Consider the following 5598-nt stretch of genomic DNA (forward strand, 5'->3'; position numbering starts at 1 on the left):
CCTAAATAAAACATAAAGCGGGTGCACTCCAAAAGCAAGGTGGGTATAACGGGGTTAGCGGGACATAGCATTGCAGTACAGAATCTCATCAGAGGGAGTGAGGTACGCTTATCGGGGCTAGCGTAATACAATTTACTGGCTGTCAGAATATTATCACTCATTAGAAAACACGTTACAATTTAGTGTGCTTCACCGAGATATGTTTAACTGTAACATCCTTTGTTAATTTTTAAAGCAGTGTTTTGCGGCAGAGAATGGGATTACGAGGTTAATCTCTGTTTCAGCACCTGGACAGTTCCTTGTCGTGGAAGACCCAGCTCTGCATACCCGACACAAGAGTCCCTGTGATCGTAGGGGGAAGCCCTGTCTAATCGAAACGAACGGGTAATCTATTTTTTCTTTCTTTCCCTTTTTTTTAAGGATGCCGTTAACTAGCCAGTTGGTTAGCCGGAGATGGTTAATTACATATTGATAAATGATGATGCTTGTACTTCGGATTGGGTTTCTTCGTTGTGCCTCGTACTGTAAGCAGCAGCAAGGGTGGCTGTCCAACGCAAAACCTCTAAGGATAACAGCCTACACATTGCGAGCACGGAGCTTTATAGACACTCTGATCATCAGCGAGGGAGACATTATCATCGGCAACGGAGGCACGATTAGGCGATGGCCACCATGTAATTCAAAAAAGGTAGGTTTACTGTTCGGACCGAGTTATTTATTATTGATAATTTAAATAAATAAATAAATAACGTTACGCTAACGTTTTCTAGTTAAAGACTGGACTGGTCCATTCTTTTATTATTTACGTGTGTATTATCAAAGGCTTTGCTGACACACAACAGACTTTTGTCTTCATTCCTTATCTGTAGGATTTGGTGGCAATACTGTTGTATGCCTCGGATCAGTATGCGTACGGTTACAGAGAGCGGGTAGAGGCCTTGTTAATAAGTAGAATGAAAGCGATGATACAGATTTATGGAACGATAACACATTTGGACTGATTCCAAGAAACCCCGTTTAGGATTGGGTGCGTTGTGCTTACTCACAGAGACCGATTAGTTATATTTGAGAGGCTGTGAGGGTCTGATGACCGGCAGTGGATTATTCAGACCTGCTGGTGGTAAAACAGCAGACTTTTAAATGGTAGCACACGTTCTAGTGATTTGCTTGAACCCAGCTCGGATTCCACTGTGTGGATCTTGTTTTAGTGCCGTCGTATAAAGCATGCAGTAATGTTATGGGTCACTGGTAAATGTGTTTAGTAAAAGCTGACTCCTGTTGCATGGTAAATCAGTTCGAAGGGGGAGGGAAGAGGCTAAGCTGCTGTACTTCTATCTAGAGAAACAAGGAGCACGGTGTAAGACGCTTAATAATACGTAAACACATGTAAGAGATGTCTTAATACAAAAAGAGAAGAATCGCACACCGTTATCTATCTAACTATCTACCTATCTATAGCTTTATAAAAAGGTAATGCTACTGACACCTCTCTATCTCTCTCTCTCTCTCTCTCTCTCATACATGTATAATGTGTGTGTTTGTTTGTTTGTTTGCTTGTAATTTATCGGTAATGCATTTCTACAATATAAGAGAATATTTAATGCTTATTTGTAGAGACTTATTTTGCTTAAACTTCAGCCTTACTCCCTATGTTATACTCGTGGACAGTGTTTAATTGTCAATCATTTGGGTTTACAGTGTGTATAGGAGGAATAAACACGTTTTAGGATTTATTTTAATTGCTTTAGACACCCAATAGTTAATATTACAGTGTATTGTATCTAAATACAGATTAATGTCAAATGTGTGCACACTGAATTTACAATAGACTGCTATCTGTTATATTTTCCACTGTGCTGTAATGATAAGTAGTGTTTTTTTGTTTCTTGGATAACTATGATTCAGCAGCTAAATTGCCAACTTTGTTGCTCTGTAATGCATTGAAGATCATACAGACACTTTGAATGCTTTTGAACACCTTTCAACAGTTACCATGCAACTTTTTAAAAATATGTTCACCAAAATAAAAATTCTGCATTAAAACAAATATTGGTGAAGGATGAGAAAGAAAGGCAGTAGTCAAATAACAGTTTGTTTTACTAAAGTATATGCAAAAGGGTTACCACTGCACCTATTGCCTATGGAGAATCGGTTTCCTTGGCATATCTGAAACACATTTCTGTTGGGATATGATGATATAAAAACACACCACAAAAAATCTACATACATGTTATGGATCATGCAGTACACACTGCAGACTTTGCATAAAGACACCAAACTGTGTGCACTACCAGTGGACGTATTAAATGCTGTAAAGTCAATACAAAGAGCTTTGGAATGGATCTGCTCTAACATATGTGAATGTAATCTTAATACAAGTGTAAAATACTGTGTGTTAAACACTGTATATTGAGCACAAAACTGTACAGAATGAATGGGATTGAAACAGGATAGGGACCTTGGAGTGATGGTGGACTCCACTCTAACAGTATTTCAACAATGCAGAGTGATTATTTAAAAAGGCAAATGCAATACCGGGGAACTTGACAAAGCAATTGATGTGTGGACCTGAAAGATTATATAGTTAAGTCCCACTTACTCTCTGCAGTTATGGGCATATCGAAAACATTTTTTTGTACTTAAAAGGGACAGCTAAGCTTTTGCAATTTCTCACTTAAGTGTATTTGATAAATCCAGGTAACATTTCCTGCTAAAGAGAGCCAATTAATTTGGCCCATCAATAGAAGAGGAGAAAAAGCCAGTTCAGTTGGGAAGCCTGTTGTAAATGATTAATGATGGGACTAGTTGTTTAGCAGCTAAGACTTTGGGGTCACTCAAGAAACACTTAAATGCATGCTAACAGGAGAATAACCTTTAGGAGTTCAAATTGTCCATTCTTGTTCCCAGCATTTCTCAGTATAATGTGAAAGTCTTGGCTCAATCACACCCTTTTTTTACTGACAGTCTATAACAGCTTAAACTTCTAGCTGTTCCAAGCAATTACACAATGGCCACCCTATCAAATACTTTTTGGATAACAGTGTTTACATTTTTAGCATTTCACATTTTTTAAATTACAGTATAAAGACTTTGCAGGCATACAGAGACTGCCTTGGCTTAAATACTGACTGAGAATAATGCAGGTTTTTACAGGCGAGTCCTGAGTGTAATGAAACATTTGCGGTATAATTACTAATATATTCTACTGAAGCCTTCTTGAGACAGTTTTTGCTGTGTAAGAGATTTGATGATTTCTCAGGCAGAACCTTTGCATCTACCAGCAAAATCAAGAAAAAGCATGCTCAAGATACTCAGTAGTATAATTTGAACACTGCAGTAGCAAAGCAAGCAATATATAACATATTGGGCTGCTGTTAGTTTGTAGGTAGGACACTGTATGTCTTTTGCCTCCACACATGTTTCTTTTTCATGTCTACTTGATGTCTCCTAAAGCTTTCTTTTCTACAAATATATTGGCTTCTCACCCTATTTGCACACACTTGATTGAATAGTTCTGAAGTAACTCGGTGTTGATTCAGAGAGAAACCTTGTTGTTAGTTACCAAACTGAAAAGGGCTCGAGAAATTGTAAAAATGAGGAAAACCGGGCCAAAAGAGAACTGTGAGGGACGGAAAATTGCAACTAACTCTCAGACACCTGTGTTGTTTCATCGTGCAAAATTGTTGGAAAGTGTAAGAAGCATGTGATAATTGGTTCTAAGCTATTAATGGACTTATTTACATAATCAAAAAGAGTTGACATCCAGCTAGTGCATCATGGGATTTTGCCACTTTTTTTTCATAGCCGTAATAATATGTTAGCTGCTTCTATAACACCATTAACTGTCCAAGCATGTTGCACCCCCAGACTGCCATATACTTTGTATCAGTCCAGCGCGATTGTTACGCATTTAAATTCAGATTACATCTTTTCATTTATCTTCTCTCCTTCTTCTTTTCAGGTCTGTTATGTGTGAAATCTGTGCCATACTCAGGAGTTAGAGTTGGATAAACGTTATTGGAATAGCGGCTTCTTGCTGCATCTCTCAACATGAGCAGCCCTCAGTGAGTATGATATTCAGTCAGTCTGGCCTTGAGCAAAATAACTGTATGAAAGTCACTCAGTCAGTTTGAGCAAGAGGCATGCTCCTAATTTCCCTTGAGGGTTCACTTTTATTCCCAATATGCCTTTTTGGAATTGGGGATGAGTGTTTGGAATGCAGCTGATTTCACATCACTGAACAGTTTCACTTACCCTGCCATTTTGTGATCAAGAAAAATCTATAGACGAGTGGGTAATTGAGGGAAGAGAATTAGGCTCAGTGCAAACAATTGGACAGCCTGAAATTGTAAGAAAGAGGTATTCATAATGTTCTTTTGCCCTACAGCATAGTTAATGAGTTATGAATTAGCTTTTTTCTTTCTGGTTTAATTTCCTCGGTATACTGTATACTTTCTTTAGCATCTAAAAGATTGACATGATTAAAGTATTCGTAACATTTTGTCACATTAGAAATACTTGCATGCTATTTGTAAAGAAAAACGCCTATAGCAATGCAGTGCTATAACAGTTTTTAGTAAATTAAATTCTCCAAATATGAAATGGAATATTTACAGTAAACAAATGGAATCCAGTAAATGGAGCACATCTGTGTTTTATTGCTGGAGTTCATCTGGTCCAGCAGGAGGCAAAACCAGAAGGGACTGTTTCTCTTCATCGTGCTACTGGACCCTACTGACCAGCCGCCCAGTGAGCTCGACCGGACATCTGCAGGGCTGGCCTTTATCCTCCAGAGGCCAGTAGCTTGCTGACATCTGCTCTCGAGTTCCTGGATGTAAAGAGGAAGCTGGCTTGGTCGTGGGATCAGAGGATGCCCAGTGAACCTTCAGTTTAATAATTGGGCAAACTAAATAAAATTTAAAAAAATAATAATACAGGTAAAACATCTACTTAGAGAGAAGGAATTAGTTAGACATCTTAATTTCAATCCCAGGCAAAGATGCATTTGTTTATCTTCAGAGATCAACTGTTTTTATAAATGTATCACCCAAAGAAGACCCCTTTTTTAGTTTGTTTGAAATATTAGTAACTGAGGAAGTTGTTTTGCTCCTTAATTGTTGAGCATGTTATTGGTGCTCTGATTTAATGGTTAATGGATGGTTTACACCAAATATAATGTGTAGTTTTCCTCTGTTAAAAAAAATCTCTACTGGGTACAAAATGTACAACTCCTGATAAAGAGTATTTAGATAAACAACAAACCTTCTCCAGACCATGGGGGCCAGTGGCCACACAAATCTGCACCACAATGTGAAGGGACTTCAAAGGTGTATTGGTATGCAGTGACATAAAATGTGCTCTATAAATACAATCCGTCCTGTTCTCTGGGCACATCAACTCGGAGCCTCTTTCTTTTTCACGCCTTTTCCAGAGGGAAAGAGCTCATTGCCTCGGACTCTCAGCTAGCATTTGTATTCTGAATCTAGGTTTCCTTCCCTGACAGTGCTGTTGAATGCTGAATGTATTCTGTGCGTGTTGCAATGCTGCAACCTTGCTCCCTCCAGGCCCACATTGTAAATGAAAAGCTGCATCTCAACG

The 5598-nt window shown here is 38.5% G+C and overlaps 1 long non-coding RNA gene across 1 annotated transcript; it reads left to right on the forward strand.

Annotated features, from left to right (window-relative positions):
- LOC121309280 lies at positions 1–4000 on the forward strand. The gene is made up of 3 exons (XR_005948623.1): positions 1–39; positions 421–688; positions 3962–4000. It is a non-coding gene; the product is annotated as an uncharacterized LOC121309280 (long non-coding RNA).
- The last annotated feature ends 1598 nt before the right edge of the window (positions 4001–5598 follow it).

This window comes from Polyodon spathula, unplaced genomic scaffold, assembly GCF_017654505.1.
Source record: "Polyodon spathula isolate WHYD16114869_AA unplaced genomic scaffold, ASM1765450v1 scaffolds_1105, whole genome shotgun sequence".
Classification (NCBI taxonomy): domain Eukaryota; kingdom Metazoa; phylum Chordata; class Actinopteri; order Acipenseriformes; family Polyodontidae; genus Polyodon; species Polyodon spathula.